This window comes from Trichosurus vulpecula, chromosome 4, assembly GCF_011100635.1.
Source record: "Trichosurus vulpecula isolate mTriVul1 chromosome 4, mTriVul1.pri, whole genome shotgun sequence".
NCBI classification, from domain to species: Eukaryota; Metazoa; Chordata; class Mammalia; order Diprotodontia; family Phalangeridae; genus Trichosurus; species Trichosurus vulpecula.
In genome coordinates, this window is record NC_050576.1 from 59,675,605 (window position 1) to 59,701,959 (window position 26,355).

At 38.3% G+C, this 26,355-nt stretch overlaps 1 pseudogene; it reads left to right on the forward strand.

Annotated features, from left to right (window-relative positions):
• Nucleotides 1-3,226: 3,226 nt before the first annotated feature.
• LOC118846731 lies at nucleotides 3,227-16,707 on the forward strand (annotated as a pseudogene).
• Nucleotides 16,708-26,355: the final 9,648 nt, after the last annotated feature.

The window sequence follows — 26,355 nt, forward strand, 5'->3', positions numbered from 1 at the left end:
CATTTGGCAGATGAGGAAACTGAGGCAAACAGAGATTAAGTGACTTCTCACAAGATCACACAACTAGTAAATGATAGAACTAGGATATAAGAGCAAGTTAGGTACTCTTCTAATGATACCATGCTGTTCTTTGCAATTTGAGTTTATTTTTTGCCCTCGTTCACATAGGTGGCTACAATTCTGCTTTGACTTGTTCATATTAATTATCTCTTAAAAGTCATCAGACTGTTTGAAGTAACAGAAATATAAAAAATAGAGAAAGGACTTTTTTGTTTAGGATTTATTACAATAAAGGATTTCATGCTTGCTTAAAAATATCTTGCCACTGCTCCTGTTTGGTAATTTAAAAGAAACAGTAATAATAGCTGACATTTATACAGGATGCCATAAAGTTTGCAAAGTTATGTTGCATACATTATTTCACAACTATCATAACAACCTTATGAGGTAGGAATTACAGACATTATCCCCATTTTAGAGAGAAGGAAGTTGAGGTTCAAAGAAATTCTATCTTGCCCATCTTTAGATGGGTCATAAGTGCCAGGATTCAAACTCAGGTCTTCCTGATTCCAAGTTGATACAGGATGCGCAAATTTAGAGTATCCATCCCAAATGTTCACACAGACTATTTGTGCCTGACCTGTGGTAGAGCATTCCAAGCTCATATTGGTCTGATTAGGCACAGTTGGACACACTGAAACTTGACTCTAGCATAGTGATATCATTTGGGTCTTCTTTGAGAATGAAGGACAACAACCAACCAACCAACCAACCAACCATTGTTGTGGTGGTCATTATTATTATTACTATTCAGTGGTTTCCTATTTCTTCTCAGGTAAAGTTCAAACTTCTTTGCCTAATATTCAAGGTCCTCCAAAATTGGTACTGCCTTATCTCTTACTCCTCTCTGTACACACTAGTCCAGGAGTGGGGAACCTGAGGCCTTGAGACCCTCTAGGTCCTCAAATGTGGCCCTTTGACTGAATCCAAACTTCACAGAACAAATCCCCTTAATAAAAGGATTTTGTTCTGTAAAATTTGGTCTTAGTCAAAAGGCTGCACCTGAGGACCTAGAAGGTCACGTGTGGCCTCCAGGACTCAGGTTCCCAACCCCTGTATCTAGTCTCTGTCCTATGTCCCTCCCCCAACATGCCCTATATTCTCCCATCTTTTTGCCTTTGCTCATGTATTCCCTGTGCCTGGAATCTTCTTCCTACAACTCTTTGCCTGTTGAATTTTTGTGCCTCATTTATCAAATGCCACCTCTTCAGTGAAGGCTTCTCTGATTCCTACAACCTATAATGACTTTGTCCTTCTTGAATCAAAGACATTATCTTCTCTGAATTATAGTATCTCTCCCAGCACCTCACACTGTGATCTTCACACAGTAGGTGCAAAATAAATTTTTGTTGAATAAATGAATATCTAGCAGATGAAGGTGCCCATCTTTGAGTGTTGGAGTAATCCTTCAAACTAGACAGGAAATAATGATGAGTGTGTTTATGAAGATGAATGGACAATTTGTGGGCTCAGTCAACAGAATATCAAAAGACATGAGATATCTCTATAAGACTGTCCCTGACCACAATAATGAAAGTTGGATCATCTCTGAATGACAAAAAGAAAATACACTTTGGAGATCCCCTTCAAATTTCTACTTTTCCTAGGAATCAACCTTAATTCTTTTCAAGTTGAATTTAAACAGGCTTGATCTCATCAGGCGAATCTTATGGGTTTGAATTGCTTTAATTCCATCCCTTCCTTCCATTATTATAAAAGACTTATACCTTAGTCCAAGGCTTCAGTGGCTATATGAGAATCTAATGATTTGGGAACCCATAAAATTGTGGAAGAGAATACCACACCCCCTTTCTTTTTCTTCAGATGTTAATGCTTGATAAGCTTTCAATCAACTAAAATCCATCTGTCTGCAAGAAACCTTTTTCAATCCCCCATAAGCCTAGTACCTTCTCTCTGTAGAGTATCTGTAAATTAGCCTGCCTATATCTTGTCTGTACTTAATTGTTTTTGTCTTTGCCTCATTAGACTATGGGCTCCTTGTGACCAGGGACTCTCTTTTGCTTTTCTTTGTATCTCCAGAACTGAGCACATTTCTAGATACATTTTCATTGTTGTTCAGTTGTGTTTGACTCTCCATGACACCATTTTGGGGTTTTCTTGGCAAGGATACTGGAGTCGTTTGCCATTTTCTTCTCCAGCTCATTTTACAGATGAGGAACTGAGACAAGCAGGGTTCAGTGACTTGCCCAGGGTGTCTGCATCATGTCTAGTAATGCTAGTAGTGTTGTGTCTAGACACTAATAAGCATCTGAGGCTAGATTTGTACTCATCAAGATGTCTTTCTGATTCCAAGTCAAGGGCTCTATCCAGTATGTCATTTAGCTAGCCCCTCACCCCAATACATAGTAGGTGATTAATAAATGCTTGTTGCCTGACTAACTAATCAGAAAGCCCTAAATTTTATTGGCTGCTATTAGATGCATATTAGAAATGTCCTGCCCATTACTGCTATATGGTACAAGAGATAGAACAATGAGCCTGGAGTTAGAAAAAGCTGAGTTCAAAATCATTCCCAGACACTTACTAGCTGTGTGACTCTGGGCAAGTTACTTAACCTCTCTCTGCCTCAGTTTCTCATTTGTGAAATTGGAATAATAATAGCACCTATCTTCCAAGGTTGTTGTGAGGATAAAACGAGGTAGCATTTATAAAGTGTTTAGCACAGTGACTGGCTCATAATATGTATTAAATAAATGCTTCCTTCCTTCCTACTTTTCCTCTTCCTGCATTTCTTTAGAAATCTGATTCAATGCAGACATTCTCCCACAGGAGTCTGAGAATAATAAATCACATTCATGCATTACTTCAAGATTTACAAAGCATTTTCCCCACAGTAATACCATGTTACAACAGTCAAAAGTATGATTATCCTCATTCCGTATATGAAGAAACTAAGAATCAGAAGAGCTAGCCCAGGTTACACAGTCAGTAGCGGTCAGAAGTAGATTCAAACTGAGTTTTTTGATTTCAAGTCCTTCCTGTTCTTCCAGTTCTTCCTGTAATACTATGCTGCTTCTTTACAAAGTATATGCTTTTGTTTTAGAGAAGTTGGTGCTGGGTATCTCCCTTCCCACTTTGAAGATAACTAGGAGTTTGTTGGGCAGAGGGAGCTTCTGACAGAGCTTTAGTATTCCCTGCTGGGGAAATGCCTACAAATGCCCCAGCTCAGGCCCCTGCTGTGGGCCTACCTGCCAGAAGAAGAGTGAGAGAAGGCAAAGGGTAATAAGATAAATAAAAGAAGCATCCAGACTACAGGGGGGAGAGAGGCAGAAGTCAAGGGAAAACGGATGCTTAGGCAGTAAGTTGAACACGGGTAAGTTTCATTAAATGTCCTACAGGCACAAGTTTGCTTCAATCCAGAGCAACCCCAGGAGTTCTAGCCCTGCCCCAGTTTATATATGATCTGGAGCAGTGCCTGAGCAAGTAGGTCAAGGAAACCCCAGAGGGGCCCAGTCCTAACTGGGTGACCTCAGAACCACTGGAGTCTCTTAGGCAGAGGGTGACCTGGCATCAAGTGAGACCTTCATGCTGGGGACTGAGGCAGAAATGATGTGTGACTGCAAGGAGGGAATGGTCTAACCCTGTCTGACCCTCATCTGCCTGTTGACTCATGGAGAAACTGTTTAAGAGTCAAGAAAGAGAAGGCCTGTATTCAAAAGGGTAAAGTCAGGTGATTTCCACCTCCTTGACACCTAGGGGTTTGAGATGTCACAAGAGTGGCTACTGAGGTTATTGGGGAGGAGGAAGAAAGGAAGGGAGAGAAAGGAGGAGAAATCGCTCCTTGTCATTGGAGATATAGACTATCTTTCCAGCATGGTACAACCTAGATCTTCTGCATCATTAGAAAGGAAATTCTTCTTACTTACCTCCTGTAGGAGAAATATGAAGAAGGAAGACCCAGCATCTATAGATCTGTGATGATTAATACATCAAAGGAGATGACCTGCTTCAGCGACTTCCCTATACCTGATCATTTTCCTAATTATACGCGCAACTCACAACTCCTGGAATACTTGCAGATGTATGTCAAGCACTTTGACCTTGGGAGACACATCCACTTTCAAGTAAGAAGGCATACTGTATATAATTACATATTTAAATGTAATATATATGTATATATGCATTTTGCTTGTATGAATGTAATATTTATATATACATATCTGTGTATGTATACACACATATATACATATACACATCACTTACTTCTCTGGGTTGTGACAATCAAATGAGATATTTGTAAAGTGTTTTCACATTCTCTCTCTATATATCCACATGTGCACATATATACATGTATACATATAATATAAACACATGCCTACTTATTTTATGCATAAGGGAAGCATCATGGCTTAGAGAATAAAGGATCAACCTTAGGGTTAGGAAAATCCAGCTGAGCTCAAATCTGTGCTCTGATTTATGTTAGCTGTGTGATTCTATGTAACCTTTTAGTCATCCTGACAGTGCTCCAAGATGGAAGTTTTCAGTAATCAATTAACAATGATGTATCAAATAGACACTATGTTTCAAGTTTACCTGTTTCAAGTTCACTGCTTGGGCTGAGCACCAAAGATACAAAAACCAAAATGAAACAGATCTCTCCCTCAAGGAGATTACATCCTATAGGGGGAAACAATGTATGCACATGTAAGTAGATACAATATATACAAGGGAATTAAATGCAGGAGCAACTAGAGAGGTTGAGGGTAGGGATGCTGATCTGTGTCGGTGAAGGGAGTTTCCACACTGGACATTCCCTCATCAATGGAAATATAGATCCAAAGGGGATAGACGTGAGTGTGTCACATATCTTCTTTGTTAAATATATATAACATACATAGTACATGTTATATGACATTCATATCACATACAACATAGTATTACATGGTAATGTGTACATATATGTTATATATAACATGTGTGTCACATATGTGTGTGCATTTTTTGTTCAGAAGTTTTTATACTTACCATGTTATCATTTGTATACATGTATACATCAAACCATGAGAATTCTTTGAAAACAAAAATTGTGTTTGTCTGTGACCTGAACTTGTCCTTTTATTCTCAGCCCAAAGTGTGCAGTGTAAGGAAGTGCCCAGATTTCTGTTCCAGTGGTCAGTGGGAAGTTGTGGTAGAGATTGATGGAAAACTTCAATCCTCTGTCTTTGATGGGGTCATGGTTTGTAATGGATGTAACACTGACCCTCATTTGCCACTTCAGTTCTTTCCAGGTATGTTACTATCTGGAGAATCTTTAGATTGGAAGAATATTTCATAACTAATACAAAGGAAGAAATAAAACAATGAAGGATATTCATCAAAATGTTATGACTATGAAATTATTTTTGGTAAGCATATGAGTTTTATGACTTTATATAGAAATCAGTATACGCATAGACAGATAGCACTGTGGTTAGAATGCTGGATCTAGAATCAGAAAGACCTGAGTTCAAATCCAGCCATCTGCAAAATGGCTAATAATAGCACCTACCTCTCAGGGTCATTGCAAAGATCAAATGAGATAATATTTATAAAGTGTTTTCAAACCTTAATGAGATATAACTGCATACTATTATTAGCTATATATGTCTGTAATGTTTGTTATATGCACATGTGTATATATATTATATATATGTATATATATAATATATATATATACGCACACACATAAACATGTGGTACTAGTTATATTGACAGCACGCCTAATGATGAAGGTCAAATTCTGTTGTAACCAAAACCTCAATGTAAAAGAAATCCCAGCTAAAGCCAATGGCTCGTTGATTTCAAATAGTTATACAATATAATTTTGGTATAATAAAAGGATAAGGACCTCACCTGCTAGTATGTTTGTGCTGTAACTATAGATACAAGAGATAGAATGTTGTACTTAAAGTCAGGAAGACTTGAGTTCTGCTTCTATTAGCTAGGTGACCATGGGTACCTAACCTTTTCTGAGCCCTTCTCCTTATGTGTTCATTAATCAGTAAACATTTAAGTTCCTACTGAGGGTGTGAGGTACAGTGTCAAGCACTAGGGATGCAAAGAAAGGTTAAAGACAGTCCCTGCTCTCAGGAAGCTCCCAGTCTAATAGAGGAGACACCATGCAAATAACTATTAACTAACAATCTATATATAGATTAAATGGGAGATAATGAACAAAGAGAAGACAAGAATTAAGGGGATGGGGAAAAGCTTAATGTAATAAGTGCAATTTTATTTGAGACTTGAAGAAATCCAGGGAAGCCAGGAGGCACAAATGAGGAAGTAAAATATTCTAGGCATGGGAGAGAGGCAGTGAAATGTCTGAGGTCAGAAGGTAAAAGTGTTATGTTCAAGGAACATAGAGGAGACCATATTCTATTCCTCACACCTACAAGGATAAAATGAGATAAAGTTTATAAATTACTTTGGACACTTTAAAGTGTAAATCTCAATTCTTATTATTCTTTTAGAATAATGTTTTAAAGCTTAGAAAATACTTCATATATTCTACTCAATTTGATAGCACAGTCCCATGTGATAGATATTATTATCCTCATTTCACAGATGAAGAAACTGAGGCTGAATAATAAACACAAAATGTATTTTGTCCAGTCTTCTATCTAGAGCTATCAATATATGGTGGTTCCTTATAGGACTGGGAAATGAAAGGTTAAATGAAGTGTTATGAATTTTAGTTATTTACGAGGCTATACTTTTCACTTCCCAGAATTAATGGATTAGAGCTAAAGTAACTGTTTCATTTCAAGGATGTCAACTACTCTTCCTTCCTTTAAAAAAAATAGGTAATGAGAAATTCGAAGGTCCCTATTTCTACAGCAAGGAGTATAAGGGTCCTGAGGGATTTCTAGGGAAGAGAATCATTGTGATTGGCATCAGGAATTCTGGAGCAGACCTTGCCCCGTGGAGCTCAGTCATGCAATGAAACAAGTGTGTGTGTGTGGGGGGGGCAAACACTTCACCCCTAATGGTCTAAATTCCCAGAGTATTAGGTGTCTGCTCCATAAGATGCAGCAATTCATTACTTGGCACTTTCTATTAAGTGGGGCTCTAAGTCCTTTCTCCAAAGTCCAAGTGATATAGAGGGTAGAAGAATTAACTAATGGATTTTGAGTAGTGCAAATAGATAATAGCTAAGAGAGGTGCAGAATCACAGAATGTTGGAGGTGGGAGAAGCCTCCAATGCCAGCTAGGCCAAAATTGTCATCAGCCTTGTTTTCTTTGGCCAAACCACCCATAGGGAGCATTTACTGTTTACTGTTGCAGCAAAGCTAAATAGGGACTTGAGAAAATTAGCATCAATTAGAGGGGAAAAAAGAATATGAGGGTAGCTGTAGAATAATTTAGGAGCAACACTGATCCTGAATCCTCTGTGAGCCAATGTCTTTGTAACCTGCTACAGATATCCTAACAGCTCTAAATTCAACCCTCCGCCAGGCTTTGGCTATACAGACAAGATCTAGGAACAACTAAGGGAAATGTGTATTTTTCTGCAGTACAGGTAGTTAGCAAGATGCATACCAATTGCCTCAAGGACATGTGCTAATCAATTGCATGATAAGGTTTGCTAATGAACCAAGGGAACTATTAAAAATAGCTACCCTCTGAAGCCTTCAGAAAGATGGGTTTGCTGGGTAAGCCCTCCCTCTTCTGGTCATTCTAGGTACAACAGAGCAGAGGTTTTAAATTACTTGAGAATTACTGAGTCAAGGAGTATCCAGTGATATTGATTTTAAAATATGTATATATACATATATATATATATATATATATACACACACATATATATTATATATACACACACACATATATATGTTATATATATATACATACACATATATGTATATAATACAACATTGCATTTAAAGAGGAAAATGTAAATATCTAAGTCAATTGTTCTGGCCATTTAAATAAAGCAAAGACATTTGCTTTGGGATGCTTGGAAAGCATATCTATGTATTTATGTATTTTATGTATACATGTGCAGTATGTGTGTGTGTGTGTGTGTGTGTGTGTGTGTAAAACCATAGATCACATTTATAAGGATAAAGACTAGATTTATAATATCATTAGTATAGGGAGTTTCCAGGTGAAGGACTATCATCCACCAATATAGGTTGGTACCTTCTCTGAAACTGATGGTCTTAGAGTTGACTGAGAGTTTAGGGTTAGTGTATATCAAATTGAGTCCGGTTCTCCCTGGCCCAAGGCCCAGCTCTCATTCATTCTACTGTACTGTTTCTCTATCATATTTTAAGTGTTAATATCTAATTTATCGATCATACATTTATATAATTTATTAAATATATTTCTATTGAATTTGCATAATATATAAAATCATAGATTTTTGAAGGGAGAAGCTACCTCAAAACCCATTTAATCTAACCCATTAATTTGATGTTTGAGGTCCCTATGAGAATACAAAAACAAAAAAATATAATTATCCCTGCCATCAAGTAGTTTATACTCTACTGGTGAGTAGAAAAGAAACAACATGCAAAAATAAGATATACAGGTCCAGATATCACACAGCTAGTTAGTAACAGAGCCAATATTCAAAGTCTTTTGTCTCCTAGTTCAGTGCTTTTACCTATCTGGCACAGTTCCTAATTCCCAGGAATTATTTTATCTACCACTGATTCATAATTTGTCAGAACTGTTTTCATTTATCATCTGGCCTATACTTCGAGTGAGCTATAACTCTATTACCACAAAATATGACTGATTTGCACTGATTTTTCATCCAAAGAGTCTAATATAAAGTCCTCTTTCCCACAAAGTTTTTGTAAGAAGGAGACACTGAAATCTCACCAGGGGTTGAAGGCATTTTTCTTTGTCAGTCCTTTTAAAACCTGTCAAGAGTATAGACTGGGGACTCAGGGCATATTATCATAGGAACCAGCTAATCAGGAATGAGGGGAGAGTTTCATGGTATCATTAGAAGAGTTAACAGGTATGCCAGGGAGGGATGGGAAGCCAGATCTGATGATAGTAAGAAGTACATGGACTGCTTAGCAAAGAGTAAAAACAAAGCGAAAATCACACTGAAAGTTTGTGACAAAGATGGATTTCAAAAAATGATACATCTTTTGGACATGGCCTTTCTTTTTTCCAGATGTTCCTAAGCACCCGACATGGGATTTGGATATGTAACCAGGTATGGGATGAAGGCTTACCCCATGGACACTGTGCTCTTCACTCAGTTTAAGATCATCAAAAAGACAATGATTATGTCCGTGTTGAATGATTGGGTGGGAAATAAATGAAATTCAACATTTGATCACGAGAACAATGGCCTAAAGCCTTAGAAAAGGTATCCACTCTTTATTTTAAGCTACAGTGACTTAATCTCAGGCAAAATGGAATATCAGCCCCTTTAGGAACCAGAAAGGACTCTCAGACTATCATTTTCCACTAGTGTATGAAAGCAGAATACAAACTACACTACACCCTTTTCTCCAACGATATGCATAGTATTTAATTGGATTTTCATTGACTTAAGTGATAAGCTGCCCATCATTTCCACTTGAAGACTAATTAATAATATATGCTCTAATTGACCTCTCAATCTTGTTGTCAGTCATTTCATGTCAGCTCTTTTCCTCACACCTACAAGGATAAAATGAGGTAAAGTTTATAAATTACTTTGGACACTTTAAAGTATAAATCTCAATTCTTATTATTCTCTTAGAATAATGTTTTAAAGCTTAGAAAATACTTCATATATTCTACTCAATTTGAGAGTACAGTCCATGTGATATGTATTATTATCCTCGTTTCACAGATGAAGAAACTGAGGCTGAATAATAAACACAAAATGTATTTTATCCAGTCTTCTATCTGCACCTCCTTAAACAATTCTATAACTAGTATTAATTGATGTCTATATGACAACATCATTTTGCTTAGAGGCAGCTTGGAATAGTGAAAAGCAAGCTGGACTTGGAGTCAGGAAGACCTAGCTTGAAATCCCACCTAGATATTTACTAGCTATGGGATTCTGGGTAAGTTACAAATTTTCTCAGCCTCAGTTTCTTCACCAAAATGGGGACAATAATGGTACCTAGATGTTGTAAGGATTATATAATCTAATGGGTAGATAATGTGTATAAAATACTTTGCAAACTTTAAAATGCTACGTAAATGTCAAATATTGTTACTTACTAATGAATATTTTGTGGGACTTAAGACCACCTCTATAGAGAGTTAGATTGAGTTCTTCAGCTTGAAGATTAAAGTTAATAGGTTGAGTCCTTCTCTGGCAATGGTAGGATCATAGAATAATAGATTTGGAGTGGGAAGGATCATTTAAACCAACCCTCTCAATGTACAAATGAGCAAACTGAAATAAGAAGATGGTGACTTACCCCGAGTCACATAGCTAGGAGGTATCTCAGGCTGGATTTGAATTCAGGACTCCCTGACACAAAGTCCAATACCCTATCTACTACATCAACCCAAACTTAATACATCAAAACCTGACTCATTTAGGGTCCATAATTATGGCAACTTCAGTTATTTGGTACATTATAGAACCAGGAAGGAAACAAAAAAAAGACCTATGAGCCCCAAAACACCCATCACAGAGTCCATATACTAAGGTTCATACATTTTACTGATAAGAAAATTCCTCAAACCATTATTTAGACCTCACTGACTTTTACTCTACATTCACATCTAATAACTATTGTCATCTGATTCCTCTGATCACAGGGGATTAGAAGTAGCACATTAGCAGGAAGAATGTCTGGCGACATTAAGAAAGGAAATAAAAACTACCAGATTACAATCTTTGAATGATAATGCTTCTAATCATGACAACTGGGTTATCAGAAAGAGGTCATATTATTTTCAGTATTCTATCTTTAAGAAATCATGGAGTATAGCACACATTTTACAGATGCTTTCATGGTTGTTTTTTCTTTTGGTGATTAAAGAAGTAAACTTCAGTTGTCTTTTCTATCACTTATTTCTGGTTGATATTTGAGAAAACAAAGGGCTGCTCTTTCTGGAAATATAAACATTTCTGTGACTTCCAACCAAATGCATGAAACTGGAGTGAACATTTTCAATTAATTAATTCTCATAACACCTGTAAGTACTGATTAGGTAGCAGATGGAACTATCGCCATGTTATTATAGAGAAAATCACTGCACAAGTAGCTTAAGGGCTGTGCTGGAATTGATATAGAAAATTAATGACAAAGTCAAGAATAGGAAATGAAAATTTTGATTCCTACGTACCTTAGATGTTTTGGTTTTGCATTATTGTGTCTATATCATTTATAGATGTCAGAAGTAACAAACCTATGTGAGGTCTTTCTTCACATTGGAGTATCTGAATGTCTCTTTTTATTTCCTATTCACTTTTTTTCTTTTGGAGATTACATCTCCACATTTCAACTGGGCCTAAGATGTGGTGGCCACTCATAGGCCCAATCCCATCTTTCCATCACGAGCCAGTCTCCCCTATTGTAGTCAGTCTAGTGACTGTCTCCTCTTGGATCTCATCATATTAGCATTTGATTCAATGCAGACACCCCATTTGCTTTATTCCAAATTTGTGAACTCAAGGAATCCCTATGCCTCAGCCCTTCCCCTACCCTAGTAGCAGATAATATAGGCATGCATTAGCATATCTGGTTTCATTCACATTCCTAAGAATGAAATAAAAGGAATAATAAATGATAAGGGATAAGTGATGCTGCTGACATCCTTATCCATTCATTGAAGATTGTATCTCAATCCAAGAAATATAGAGATATGAAAAGGAAAGACTAGATAGTTCCCATGGTGCCCATCAATGCTCAAAAGTCATTGATTGGTACAAATGAATACTTTGTGGAAAGAAGGAATGAATGGATGAGTGAAATAATAAGTGCCATCTTCCCTTGTCATGCAGATTTCTAAATTCTCAAGTGAGCATTGATAACTACCTTCCCAAACACATCTTTTCTGGAAGAATAATGATGAAACCTAATGTGAAGGAGTTCGCAGAGATAGTGGCCATTTTTGAAGATGGCAGCATTGTGGAGAACATTGATGTGGTCCTCTTAGTCACAGGATACACCTTGCCTTTCCCATTCTTGGAAGACTTTATTAGTGTCATCGACAATCAAATCTCCCTGTATAATCGAGTGTTCCTTCCTCAGTTGGAGCAACCAACGTTGGCCTTTATTGGCCTGCTGCAAACAATGGGAGCATTGCTTGGAACTTCAGAGGTATTGGGTCATTCAAATGTTCAAGGGCAGGTGGACTAAGGTGGAGAAGGACCTTCAACTTCATTTGATTTGGAGTCAGACAATCAGAGATCAAAGTCCAAATCTGTTGCTTTCTACCTTGTGATCTTGAACAAGTTACTTAATATCTTTAGGCCTGGATTTCTTCATCTGTAAAATTGAGGTGTTGGATTAGATGACGTCTAAGGTTGCTCCTAGCTATAAATCTGTGATCTTATGATTCTTCCCAAGTATCTAGCGTTTCTATGAATAATGGCTAGGAAACTGCAAATAGATTGCTCAATTTGGAATCAGGAAGGGCCCGGTTTGAATCCTGACTCTGATAATTGCTAGCTGTGTAAATCACTTACCTTCTTTTTCTCAGTTTCCTCACTTGTCATACCTGCCCCATGGGGTTATCATGAGAATCAAATGAAATAATGTGTATAAAATGACTTGCTAACATTAAAACATTAAGTAAATTTCAACTCCTAGCCCGGGCTTTACCAACTTTAAATTAGTATACTTGACAATCAAAATCACTATCACCTAGTGCCCTTCTCTTCTAAAGTGGCTGCTGTTGTTTTGTTAATTGTTTTCATCTGAGTTGTATGACCCTGGGCAAGTCATTTCATCCAGTTTGCCTCAGTTTCCTTATCTGTAAAAATGAGCTACAGAAGCTGGAAATGGCAAACCATTCCTGTATCTTTGCCAAGAAAACCCCAAATGGGGTCACAAAGAGTCAGACGTGACTGAAACACCTGAACAACAACAATAGAGTAGAGGGAAATGCCAGAGAGTAGCTTTCCTCTTTATACTAAAAGTTGATTCAGGCAAGGCCTATATCATCAACTTAGAAACTTAGAAACAACTTAGAAAAGAAGTTTGTTGGTGTTGAGTCTAAAATTTTAAAAGAAAAGAAGAAAAAAAGTTGAAAAAATTAAATAGTCCACAAAAGTTTCAAAAGTCTTGAAAATAATTTTTTTCTTTCTTTGGTCCTTTTAAGACCCTTGGTGATAACACATCTGTTGCTCTCACAATCAGGGACCTGGAGAAATACAGCACCGGGTTCAGCCTCAAGTTATCATTAAAATTTTTACCACCCAAACCAGTTTCTTCCAGACTTTTACTTAACCTGTTGACCCATTTTATTGTACCAATAGTAGTGAGGATTGCAGAAAAATGAGATAATATTTTGTTCATCTATCTTGACCACTAGTAGAAACAATAGTTATAGATACCATTTATGTAGTATTTAGAGGTTTAAGGTTGCCAAATACTTTGCGTATATTATTTTGTTTTATTATCACAATCCTAGAAAACAGGTTTCATTATTATATTTTACAGATAAGGAAACTGAGGCATATAGGTTAAGTGACTTATCCAGGGTCATACAAGAGGCAGGATTCAAACTCTTGTCTTCTTGACTGAAAGTCCAGAGGTCTTTCTACTATGTCACCAAGCTGCTTCAGAAGTGGTGATTTCTTTCTCTATTTCTAATAGGGCAAGAGAAAGTCCAACCTAACCTACTCTAGAATCTTTTATCTATTCAGTAATCATCTTGGAAATCTCCACAATTTCTCCTTTAAAAAGTTCTGTAACTCCATGTAACATTCCTCAATTTTCTTTTCTTGTGGAAGGCTGAACAATTTACCTTCCACAAAGTACATGATGGCAAGTGTCACATGGAGGAGAAAGACAATAGGCAAATAGTAGGACGTTTGACTTTTAAACAATTTTGAGAAGTAAGATTTAGGAGCCTGGGGGAGAAAGAGTGATTCAAAGGACAGTTTGATTGAGTATAGACATAAATCTTCTAGTCGGGGTAGAAATCCATGGCAAATTGCAGAAGGAAGACAAAATAGTAACAGGAGTCTTTGCCTTTTTCCTAAACCCTTATTCAGATTGAAGTATAACTTGATTAACCTGTAAATAAAAGGCTTTTTTATTATCTAGAAATGAATAAAATAAAAGCAAACAAGGTGACATGATATAGTAGAAGAACTGCTGAATTTAGAGTCAGAGCACCAGGATTTAAATCCTGTCTTTGCTACTTACTACCTGTGTGACTTGAGCAAATCACCTAATGTCTCTGGTGTTTTTAATGTTTCTCTCATTGCATCTAATGTTTCCTCATCTTTAAAATGAGGAGGTAGGATCAATCAGTCAATAAGCACTAATTAAGCACCTACTATGTGTCAGGTACTGTGCTAAGGGCTGAGGATACAAAAAGGGGCAAAAGCCAATCCATGCCCTCAAGGAGCTTACAATCTAATGGGGCGAGGGGAACAACATACAAACAAATAGATGCAAACACACAATATTCAGGATAAATAGAAAATAATTTACAGAGGGAAGGCACTAGAATTAAGATGAGTTGGAAAATGATTCCAGTAGAAGGTGAGACTTTATCTGGAAACTTGAGGGGAGCCAGGAGACAGAGATGGTGAGGGAGAACATTCCAGGCTGGGGAGAAAGCTAAAGAAAATACCTGGAGTCTGGAGAGGTAGTGTCTTTTTTGAGGAACAACATGAGTATCATTGCATTACAGAGTATTTGGGTGGGTGGGGTACTGAAAAGGAGAGACTGCAAGGGTAAAAAGGGACTGGGTTGTAAAGTGCTTTGAATGTCAGAGTATTTTGTATTTGATCATGGGGAGGGGGTAATAGGGACACACTAGAGTTTAGTGAGTAGGGGGTTGTGCTTTAGGAAAATCACTTCATCAGTTGAACGGAGATTGGATTGGAGTGGGGAGACACTTCTGGCAGGAAGACCCACTGGCAGGTTATTTCAATAGTTCAGACATTGAGTTGATGAGAGCCTGCACCAGAGTGATAGCATTATCAGAGGAGAAATGAAGCTGTATTTGAGAGATGTAACAAAGGTAAAATCGATAGGCCTTGGCAACAGATTATATGGGAAGGTGAGATAGGAGTCAAGTATAACACCTAGGTTGTAAGCCTGGGGGACTGAGAAGATGGAGGTGCTTTTGGTATTAATGAGGAGATTTAGAAGTGGAAAGGGTTAAGGGGAAAAGATGAGTTTAGTTTTGGTTACATTGAGTTGAAGATATATATTGGACATTCAGTATGAGACATCAAAATGGAGATGTGTGACTGGAGGTCAGCAGAGAAATTAGGAGTGGGTAAGTAGATCTGACAATCATCAGCACATAACTAAATTCATGGCAGCTGATGAGATCATCAAGTGAAGGATCAGATAGATGTACTTCCTTCCAGCTCCGTATCCATGATCCTAAGCTCAAAACACATTGAAATGATTATAAATGTGCCTACAATCACAAATAAATGACAGGAACAATTCTGGGAGGCACTGAGTCAGTGCTCCTACTAACAGCCCAGAGCAACTCCCTTGATCAGCTGACATCCCTGACAAACTTTAGATACCTCTTTAGACCCCTATAGACATGTCCAGCGTTCACATGCTGGAAGAGAAGGATGACTGTGTTCTTTAGGTATGGGACAAGTAAAGTTTTTCCTGACTTCCCTCCAAGAAAAGAGGTGCCTGGCACACCATAGCTATTTAATGAATCCTTGTTGATTGGTTGGTTGAGGACAAGAAGAATTCCTGCACTTAAAACTGCCAGATTCCATTTTCTAGTTCTGGACAAGTTTAAGTTTTAGTATTTATTTATTAGTTACTTATTAGTTAATGCCTACTGAATGCTGAACACCATGTTAAATGCTGTAGGAGATACCAAAAGAACTTCCCTCCATGAGCTAACTCAGTTGGAGAGACAAAATATAGACACACACAGCAAGAACAGATTTTCACAAAACATTCTAATATTGGTTGGAAAGATGGTCAATACAAACAAGAAGTGATATGGTAGGGAAAGATAAAAGAGGACTTTCTGCTGAGCCTCTTGGTGGCTTTAAAAGTAAGATACAGATGGGCAGAACGGAGAGGGGGGTGAGAAGGGGAGGTAGAGAAACACTTCAACATCAGAGAAGAAGCTTAATTCCCAGTTATTAAGTCAATGAGTTTTCCATTTCCCCAGAACAACCAATGATGTTTTGTTTTGTTTATTCTTGGCCACAGGTATACCCACAATTCCAGACACAGACTCCAAGAGGATTACATCAACTACATCAATCAACTAGCATCTTTGGCAGGGATGAAATCCAGCTTGCTGCCTCTCTCATTCACAGATCCCAAGGTGACTTTGGAAGTATTTTTTGATCCCTGTACTCTGTATCAGTACTGCATACAAGGAACAGACAAATGGGATGGGGCCAGAAGAGCCATCCTGACCCAGACAGAACAGATCCTCAAACCTCTGCAGACTTGGGTAGTCAATGGGGACATCCACCAGTCTCACAAGCCAGCTTGGCTCAGGTTTCTTTGTGTTGGCATTGCTTTCTCCACGTTCATGTTATCCTGCTTTTAAATATTCACCTTCCTCAGAAGGCAACAAAGTAGAGAAAAAGTCAGCATCCAAGTAGCATCTCGTATTTCCTGAATGTGATTGCTTGGGGCCTTTGGAAAACATAATTCCCTTGATAACTTGACCTCAATGAAGAATTTCCATGTCAGTTCAAATATAGGTGGCCCCCACATATAGGCCATACTCTTTGAAAGCAAAAAAAAATCACATGCTGGTATACATTGAAAATAATGATTACTATAGGATACACTTAAGTCTTAAGATTTGGGAGCAGGGTGGAAGGGTGGTAAAGGGAATACAGTTTATACTGGGACCAATAAATGACCAATAAATAATACTTAGTGACCAATCAGGTCACTAAGAACTGATCATCATAATCTTTTTGAGCACTCTCTATATGCTTGGCAGGATGTGCTAAGTTATTAGCATGTGTACAGATGAATGGAGCATCATAAATGTGATATGCACTTAACTGAACTTGGATATTACCCTAATATAGTGAAGCCTCTGGGCCCTCACCACACCAGACAGAACACTCTTTGTGATAGAGTTCAATTAATTCGCTGTAGCACAAAACCAGCTCAGATCCTAATCCCATAAATATGTACAATGGATGTTTTTCAAGAACCTGCATCAGTAATATTTACTTCCCTTATTAATCTGTTATTTTATTTATTTTTGCTCATTGCTTATTGGAGTGAGCAAAGAATTATATTGTACATAAAGGAAAGAAATGTATTTTTCTATCTGAATTTATAATTTATAACAGAATGCTTTGTCTAAGTTCGGAGTTGCCTTCTAAATAATTTATAATTACATGTTACAGCTGTCTGAAAGCAAGTTCTTTTTTAAAAATCACACTGCATTTTACATAAAAAAGAAATGGCATAGGTAAAGTTTAAATAAAATGTGTGTACATTTAAAGAACCTCTACCTTCTGCTTTTTTGTAAAAGGTTAATAGATGATGTCAAGTCTTAATTAACCATCCAAAAGGGAGCAATAATCTGAAATAGCAGATAATTCCCAAATCATTAATATTTAAGATTTGGAATGTACTTTTCTGCTTACTTTTGAACATTGGTATGTCCAATCTGGGAACTGACTACACAGGAATCGCTGACTAGAGAACAACTGGGAAGCCCCCAAACTTCTCTAATCTGTGTCTCTACTCTGTGGAAGGCAGATGGTGCAGTAGAAAGAATCCCAGATTTGGAGTCAGAAGACCTGGGTTTGAATCCTGGCTCTGCTTCTTAGGATCTATATGACAACGACAACAACAACAGCAACAAATCAATCAACAAATACTTATAAAACATGTGTCAGGCATTGTTGTAGGTGCTATGGATACAAGACAAAGAATGAAACGATCCCTACTCTCAAAAAGCTTACATTCTAACAGGGGAGACAAGCACAGAGTAAACAGGATAAACACAGATGCAAAACAGTTAAAAGCAAGTAGTAGTTTGGAAGGGAGAGCACTGGCAGTTGCGGTGAATTAAGAAAGGCTTGATGTAAAAGGGGTTGCTCTAGTTGTCCGCTAGGTGGCATAGTGGATAAGGAAGAAAACACGAATTCATTAAGTGGTTACTAAGTGCCAGCCACTTTCCAAATATTATTTCGCTTGCTCCTGATAACAGCCCTGGGAGAAGAGGGCTATTATTATCCCCATTTGACATATGAAAGAAACTAAGGTAGATAGAAGTTAAGTGCTTTGCCCACAGTCACAAAACTAGCAAGCATCGAGGGTTGGATTTGAATTCAGATCTTCCTGACTCCAGGGCCAGTGCTCTATCCATTGCTCCACCAGCTGCCTCATTTCTGTGACTTAGAACTAGCTGACTTTAAGGCTTAGATCAAATACCACCTCCTACAAGAGGATTTTCCTGATGCCCAGTTCACTGAGTCAAGTCCTGAGGGAAACTGAGGATGCTAAGAGGAAGAGATGAGAGAGTATGTTCCAAGCATGGGAATTAATGTATGAAATAACAAAGATATTGGCAATAGAACACTGAGTTTGGGGGAACAAAAAGCATGCTAGTTTAGCTAGAACACATAGGGTGTGGAGGACGGTGATGTGAATTAAGTACAGAAAACTAAGGTAGGCTGGAGTCTAGAGAGTTGGTATTTTATCTTAGAGTAAATACAAACTGAAAATTCTTGAGCAAAAGAATATGGTCAGACTTGCCCCTTAATAAGTTCATTTTGGCAACTCTGTGAAGAACAGATTGGACACGGGGAAAGCTAGAATCAGAAAGACTGGGTAAATGGAAGGATGGTACTCTCCTCGACAGAAAGGGGGATGTTTGGAAGAGGGGTGGGTGGGCAGATGGGGGATAAATGTAAACAGTTGAGTTTGAAATGGCTACAGCCGTCCAGGTCAAACTGTCTAGTAGGTATTTAGTGTTACAGAACAGGGACTCAGAGGGGCATTGGGAAGGATATGAAGATTTGGAAGTCATCAGCATAGAGACAATCTCTCTGAGAGCAAGGGCATAGACAGGGAAGAAAAAGAAAGACCAGAACAGAGCCTTGAGGGATATACATGGATAGAGTCTAACACATGAATAGAAATAGGAGACTGAGGAGTGGTCAGAGTTTAGAGGGAAGGGTTTCATACCACCTACAACAGAGGTTACCTACCTTTCATACCACCTACCACAAAGTTAGAGTATTGTAATTTTGTGCTGTTATAGGGAGTTAGTGCTGACCCCGGGGCTGCTCGGACCCTAGCGCTTAGCCTGTTTCCTGGGTAAAGCCAGACAGGCTTGGTAGGAGTTGGAACAGTAGGCGCCCGGAGGAAAGACTTCCATCCCTAACAGCCCCCCTTAACAGCACCCCTCTCTTGCTCTGATAGCCATCCTTTCTCATGCAGGCAGAGTCCATCCACCAAGGACTCACAAGCCCAGTAGGAGGAACCCAGCTGGCCATTACCGAATGCTCTTGAACCAGTGCCTAACACAAACATGCTTTAATTAATGGGAACTTCTTGGATACTTTACAAGGGCATCCTGCCCCGTACCTCACATAGCTCATACAGTATTGATACCAGTTTGTATCCTGCCCGAGCCTTCCCATGCCTCCGTAGATACTGTAGGATAGCACTCCCCTCCTGTTCCCATACTCCTATGGAAACCACCTTACCACAGCCCTAGTTTTCCCATACGCTTGTAGGCAGCATAGTTTACTATAATCCAGATTCTTCCCACTAGATATCACTACTAATCTAAGTGCAACAATAGATTACTGAAGCACATCTTTTTTCCCATGCTTTCATCCCCTTGAACACCTGCTTCTGCTTATGTAGTGCAAAACCCTATAAAACTGGATAATGTCTGTCAATAAATCGGAGTTATAACCATCATTGCTCCTGCCTCATCATTGTGTACTGAGATAGGGAAACTTGCTGGTCAAGACCCTAGCATGCCGTAATAGAAAAAAAGATCTTTTCTAATAAGTTCAGGTTTGGAGGGAGGAAATAAATGTATTTGGCCCCCATTAGAGAGGTGATCACAGAGAGTCAAATGATAAATCAGGGAGGGTTTTTTTACTTTAAAAGTTACTTTTTGAATCAACAAGCATTTATTTTATCTTACTATCACTCTCCCACCAATTGAACAATTCAAAAATATATAAGATTGTCTTAACAAATATGTACAAACAAGCAAAACACATTCCCACATCAGTCGTGTACAAAAACTTATGTTTCATTCTACACTAAGTCCACCATGTCTCTGGCAGGAGGTAGATAACATGCTTCATCTTCGGTCCTCTGGTAGAATTATCATCCTATTGATTAGACCTTTCAAAGATATTTTTCTTTATATTATTATTGTCACTGAATAAATTGTTCTAGTTCTCACTTAGTCTGCCTCAGCTGACAGAAGTCTTCCAAGTTTCCCCTCTGAAATTGTCCATTTCACCATATCTTATTACTCAATAATATCACATTATATTCATGTACCATAATTTCTTTAGCCATTCCCCAAGAGGTGGGTACCTCTTTAGTTTCCAATTTTGAGCTACTAGGGAAAAGGCTGCTATAAATATTTTGTGTGCATATACATTATACACACACACATATATGCATGATATCTTTGGGGTAGATGTATACATAATGAGTTAGGGAGACATAGTCCCAAATTGCTTTCCAGAATACGTGGGCCAATTCACAGCCCTATCAACAGTACATTTTTATTGTGTCCTTTTTCCCAACAGCCCCTCCAACATTTGTCATTTTCCTCTGTCGTCTTTGTCAATCTGATGGGTGTACAGTAAAATCTCAGAGTTACTTTAATTTGCAATTCTCTAATTATTAGTGATTTGAAGCATTTTTTCATCTAGTTGTTGATAGCAAGGGTTTCTTCCTTTGAAAATTACCATTTTGTATCCTTTGACGATTTATCTTTTGGGAAATGTCTTAGTCTTATAAATTTGAATCAGTTCTTTGCATATCTTGAATATGGGACTTTTGTCAGAGAAACTTGTTGCAAAGTTGTTGGGTTTTTCACCAGTTACCTGTTTCAAATTTTAACTGCATAGATTTTGGTTTGGGGCAAAAAAAAATACTTAAATTTTATATAATTAAAATTGACCATTTTATCTTCTGTGAGCATCTCTCTCCCTTGTCTAGTCATGAATTCTTCTGCTATCCATAGATCTGAAAGATAATTTCTTCCTTGTTCCTCTACTTTTTGTCAGTTTTTGTGTCTAAATCAAGTAAGCTTTTGGAGCTTACCTTGACATCCTGTGTGAGATGTTGATCTGTGCCTAATTTCTTCTAGAATACTTTCCAGTTTTCCAAGCACTTTTTGTCAAATAAATCTTCATCCCTATAACTGGGGGCTCTGGGTTTATTTAATACTCTGTCCATCTGCTTCCATCTGTTGCATACCTAATTTGTTCCACTAATAAACCTTTCTATTTTTTAAACCTCTACTAAATTATTTTGATGATTGTAGCATAGTTTGAGACTTAGTACTTCTAGGCTGACTTGTTTCCCAATCTTTTTCATTACTTCGTTTGAGATTCTTGGCCCTTTAATCATTCATATGAATTTAAAAATTTTTTCTAATTCTATATGTAAGAAATGGGAGGAGGAGTTTTGTTTCCACAGAACTAAAGGTGTACTTCCCCCTCCCCTACCCCAGCTTTAGCAGAAATCAGGCCTCAAGGTCGGTCAGGTGAGAGGTCAGAGGTTTGTACGCATGCGTGTGCTTTTTGAGAAGGCAGTCAGGGGAATTAGAGAGGCCAAACCAGGTTGAACCAGTTCAAGCTTATCTAGGGTCTGATCTGGGTCAAGAATCCAGGCCTACTGATTTGCATAATTTGCATATGTTAAAGAGGGAAAGTAGGGGAAGTAAAAGAATGTAGTTTAATCCTAAACTAAGACCAGGAAAATCTAATTAACTTCACTTCTGCTTCTGTAGCCTTATTATCCTACCTATATAAACTGTATAACCTAGGAAACTATGTAAAAAATAAAGATTGTAAACTAACCATAACTCTAGCAGGAGTGGAGGGAATGGTTACCCTTGCTCCTGCAGCTGTATCACTGTGAGTGTTCCAGGGAGCACTACACCAGCTCTCTCAAGGAACGTAATAAAATGCCTTCATCTGCCCACTCTGGTCCTGAGTTCTTTAGGTGAGAATGGGCAAATCACATGGATTTTCCTAAGGTTAAGGAAAAGAAAGCAAAGGAAAGCAAAGCAAAGCAAAGCAATGAGCAGCGGAAGCCTGTCTTGGGCTTACTTCCCGATCCTGCCTTGGGGAGTCCTGTGATCCCCACTGCAGTGTTTAGAGGGTGACCACTTGAGATTTTCCTGGGGAACCCTGTGGTCTGCACAGCCTTCTTAAGGGGACATCACTTGGGACTTCCGGCCCTGTCTCAGGAGCCTTGTGATCTTACCACCGTCCTAAGGGGCCATCACTTGGGTCCTCCTTCGGGTCTGACCCCTAGGAGGCCCTGTGATCCCCACAGATTAAGGGGGGCTACCACTTGGTCTTCCTCTGGAAGTCCTATGGTCTGTACAGCTTTCCCTAGGGATTATCACAGGGTTCTTCCTCAGGACCTGAGGAGACAATCTGGATCATATCCTAATTATATGTATCTCAACAAAGTCCCTTTCCAGTTGAACAAATGTGTGGACTTTTCTGTTTCTCTGGATTCCTGCATTTCTATTGCAAAATATTTACTCAGTTCTAGCCTTTTCATCAGGAATGTTTTGAAATCATCTATTTAATTAAAGATCTATTTCCCTCCTGTAGAATTATACTGAGCTTCACCAAATAACCAAACAGGTTATTATTGGTGATAAGCTTTTTATCTTTTGCCTTTTGGAATATCAGATTCTCAACACTCCTGTTATTTATGGTGGCAGGTGCAAATTCTTGTGGGATCCTGATTACAACTGCTTTGTACTTGAACTCCTTTGCGGGGGAGGGCTGCTTGTAGTAGTTTTAAATTTGTCTTAGAAGCCCTAGATTTTAACTGTGATGCTCCCAAGAGTTTTCATTTAGGATTTCTTTCAGAATGTGGTTATTCTTTTCTTTCTTTTTTAACTTTGCCCTCTAATTTTAAGAGATCTGGACAGTTTTCATTTATAATTTTTAAAAATATGATATCCAAGCTTTTTTATCATCATCTTGTAACATTAATTAAGGTGGGACTTTTTTTACTGTTTTCTCTTTTGGAATGCTAAAGCAATCAAGTGCCTTTGATTAAGTCTTACTAAGTGCAAAGCCCCAGGCCCATACCCTTTTGCTGATTAGGTGTGAAGCCTTCAGGCCCTAAGAAGGGCATATAAACTCAGGGGTCAATATTTTGTTTGGGGCTCTCATTCACTGGAAGAGTGTTGGTGTGGAGGTTCTGGGTAGCCACTGGAGGCCCCTGGCTTTGAATAAAAACTAGATGTTGGTGCTTCCCTGGTAACTATGTATTGCTGTGGATAGTCTGGTTTGCATCATTAGCTCTGTTTATATGGTCTCTGTAATTTCTATTTGTATTTGCTCTGAAGTTCAAGGTGCTGTCTTTTCCCTCTGAACTAAGTGAATTATATATGTATGTTTGATTAAAGTGAGATTGATAACCCTTTAAAGTTGCTTTCCTTAGAAAAACAGATCAAAGAACCTGTGCTAGCAGCCCTTCTGTGCGGTGGTGCATTGGTCTTACTGAGTCACAGTAACTGCTAGCAACATTGTTGTTACAGATCTCCAAATAGTATAGTGATTCTTAGATTATCTCTCCTTGACCTGTTTCGTTGATCAATTGCTTTTAATATTATCTTTCTTACATCTTCTTTTTTTCTAATCTTGTTTTAATAATTTCTTTTTCTCATTGAGTCATTGTTTTCTGTTTGGTCAATTATGATTTTAAGGACACCTAGTTATTGGGTAAGGATTCCCATCATGCATTCTAAGGTACAAATTCTGCTTGCCATTCTTCCCTCTATAGCTATTCCATTTTTTATCTCATTTCTTTCAGGTTACTCTTATAACCCTTGTGGCCAGGATATGTTTTTCCTCGGAGGATCTTCTTGTATTTGCTTTAGGATTACTCTCTTCTTCAGATTTTACCTCTTGGGCATTTCTCTGTCCAAGGTATTTTTTTCATAGTAGTTGATGTTTTCTTTAGTTTGATCATATTATAAGTCTCAGTGCCTGGGAAGGAGACTTGTACTGGAGTCAGACTCCTCTCTTATACTCAGAAATAGTGTGGGTAAGCTGTTGTTGGTCCTGAGTGTGAAAGCTAAGACTAGGTTCCATCTTTTACAGAAAATGCTTGATCTTGTCTTCTCCTGTGGTTCAGGACCAGACTGCTTGGACACCCCTCAGCACCTTCCTTAGATTGTAACCAGGGCTACAACCTGGATCCACCCTGATACTGAGTGATTTATGCGGATTTATTTTATAACCAGAAAACTTGTTGAATTCACTGTTTCAAGTAATTTTAATCGACCCTTTAGTGTTCTTTAAGTAAATCATCATATCACCCCGCAAAAAAAAAAGATAATTTTTTTTCTTCTTTGTCTCTGCTTACTCCTCCCAGAAAGTCATTGCTTATAATATACAAAGAATTTTCTAAAGGAAAAAAAAAGAGTAAGAAGAAGAAAACCCAGACTGATCAATATTTTTTAAAAATCTGAAACTTTTTTCCATGTTCCATAGCTGTGGATCCCCCTCCACTCAACCTTTGCAAAGAGACTTCTCACATTACTTTGGGGAGGGGGAGTAATTTATTAAGCAACTATCAAGTGCCAGACATAGATCATGGTGAAGGGACTGAGGATTCAAAGATGAAATAAGCAGTCCTTACCTGCATGAAGCTTATATTCTATTGGGGTCAGGTGAGGAGACATAACATGTACATAGGTAAACAAGTGCAAAATGTACACTTAATAAATATGAAGGTCACACATAGAATTATCAGCAGAGCCTCTTGTTAAATAACTAGAACTCTGAGGAACTGAGATGTCTTTTCTCTATTACTTTCAGCTTGAGTCTCCATTACTAGCATCCCAATCTCATGTAACCAAGTAGCATCAATTAGCTTTTACAAAAGAATATATTCATTGAATATTAGCAAGAATGGAAATACAAACATTTCCCACCCAATACCTTGAGGACACACTCCACTTTATACCACCTCAGTCCTTGGGGAGAGTGATCTCAGACTTAGTAGAGTTTCGACATAGCATCGGTCCTGCCAAGTTCATATCCAAATGTGGCTTCAGGTCATCAATCCTAGGTGACTCCTCATTTCAGCTACAACTGGGCTGGGTCCCAAAGGTTGTCATTTGTTCCTCGGGTCATCACTGTTTGGAAGATTGCAAAACCTGGAACAGACTCAACTCTCAGGCTCTTGGACTGAGTCACTCTCCTAACATTTTGAAACTCATGAGGTCATAGCCTCCACATTAAACTCATTCATCTAAAATGAACAAACAAATGTCAAGGCAAAAAACTGAGACCTGTATTCACAGGCCACATGTTGACCTCCATGAGGGGTGCCTAAGACCTTTTCCCTTACAGTGTTATCTCTCTTTTCTCACCAGAACTTTGTCCTTAGTTTTAGAAAAGGGTCAATAACATCACTAGGGTCTTGTCCTGACTTGTGCATGAAGAGAACACCATCAGGCAGGGAGAAGTCAAATCCAAGGGAGGTTGAGCCTCTACTCGGCTAGTGTCTTTTTAATGTACTTTCAGTCAATCAAATAGGCTCCTTCTTATTATGTGGTCAGCAGAATAGAACCACTAATTGAATACCTTGTATGTTCTATAGCCCTCCATTTCACTTGCATTATATATCCTCACTACCAGAAGCAGTCACCCTAGAGTCCTCCATATAGGGAAGTGTATTAATGGCATCCTGCATATGCTCATAGGGATTATCTCCATGCCAGCCCTCTGTTAAATAGATTTTATTATCACCATTTGACAGATGAGCAAACTGTGGCCCAGAAGGGAAATGGCATGACTGGCCTAGTGGATACCTGTAATGCCAGTGCCAGGATGCAGACCCATGTCTTTTGATTCCAAGTCTGGTGTTCTTTCCTCTACTTCAGCTGAATTAACTCTGCCATACAACCAGATACAATGGCTTAAATAGATAGTCTAGTGTTTACCAAGCAGATTTTCTATTTTGTGGATTGTTT